We start from the raw sequence: 1710 nt of genomic DNA, 5'->3' as shown, positions 1-1710 counted from the left end.
CAGGAACCATTGTAGATGTCATGAGAAAAACACAGGAATACTTTTCACAGCATAAGGTGTTTCCTGTACAAATTAGGTTTTATACGTATGTAATCTAGAGAAGAGGGGATTCAGACAATACTCACAAAAAGGAAACTGAATTAGATTCATGGTGGACTAAAGAGGTCTTACAGAAAAATCCAGACTTTGATGGATCTTTGATGTGGATCTTGTGAAGACATCAGTGAAAACACACACCTCTGAGAAAATGGAATCAAAAAGTGGCGGATACTTTTGATAGGAAAAGCAAAGAATATGAAAAATTAGCTGAAAAGTGATTTCTTCAGAGCTCCTATACATCTGCCTTTCTCCTGATATGGTGGCATCAAAATGTTATTAATGCTTTCTTAACTTCTGCCTTCCTAATGTATGCAAAGCTCTTGGTCAATTTTTTTTTTTTTTGAGGGCAGGACTTGACTAACATTTACTTCATTTTATTTCTTAAGTTTATTCGGGTAACATTGGTTAATACGATTATATAATTCTCAGGTGTGCATTATAATTTGACATCTGCATATTCTATTGTGTTTGCCACCCAAAGTCCAGTTTCCTTCAGCTACCATATATTTGATTCCCTTTACCCACTTTACCTTTCCCCAACCCTATATTTGACCCCTGTACCTCACCTATCTCCCTCCTCCTTCCCCCAACCCCTACCCTGTGAAAGAAAACACTAGTCTATAGTCCATGTCCGTGAGTCTCTGTTTCTTTGTCCTGCTCCTTTGTTGCTTCTAGGTTTATATCCCACATGTGATATCATGTGATTTTTCAACTTTTCCTGTCTGGCTTATTTTGCTTAGCATGATTATCTTGAGTTCCATCCATGTTGACACAAATGGCTGTATTCGATCTCATCTTATGGCTGAGTAGTAGTCCATTGCATATATGTACCACAGCTTCTTTAATCAATCATCTGTCATAGGACACTTCGGTTGCTTCCATCTCCTGGCCACTGTGAATAATGCTGCTCTGATCGTCGGTGTGCAAATATCTTTTCAGATATGGGTTTTCCAGTCTCTGGGGTAAATATCCAGTAGAGAGACTGCTGGATCATATATTAGATCAATTCTTAGTCTTTTGAGAAACCTCCATACTGTTTTCCATAGTGGCTGTACCAATTTGCAGTCCCACCAGCAGTTTATGAAGGTTCCTTTTTCTCTGCAGTCCCTCCAACATTTATTATAGCTTGTGCTGTTGATAACAGCTATTCTAACAGGTGTGAGATGGTATCTGTTTGTGGTTTTGATTTGCATTTTTCTGTTAGCTAGTGATGTTGGGCATCTTTTCATATATTCGTTGGCCATTTGTATGGGGAGAAGTGTGTGTTCAGGTCCTCTGCCCATTTTTCGCTTGGATCATTTGGTGTTTTTTGTTGTTGTTGTTGTTATTGAGTCATATGAGTTCTTTGTATATTTTGGATATTAGGCCCTTATTTGAGGCGTTGCTTGCAAATAGATTTTCCCATTCAGATAGTTGTCTTTTTACCTTGTTGACGGTTTTCTTGGTGAATTCTAACATGAAACCATAAAGAAAATGGGTTCTGAAAAACCTAATTTGTAATATTACCCATGAGGGGGGATGCCTACAATTCTAGATTTATTCTATGACAGGTCTGTTTTGTTAAAGTCTATCCACCACATACAGTCAAAAGGAAGAACAAAGAGGAAAGGC

Source organism: Rousettus aegyptiacus, unplaced genomic scaffold (genome assembly GCF_014176215.1).
Source record: "Rousettus aegyptiacus isolate mRouAeg1 unplaced genomic scaffold, mRouAeg1.p scaffold_m13_p_16, whole genome shotgun sequence".
Lineage (NCBI taxonomy): Eukaryota > Metazoa > Chordata > Mammalia > Chiroptera > Pteropodidae > Rousettus > Rousettus aegyptiacus.
This window is presented reverse-complemented; position numbering follows the sequence as displayed.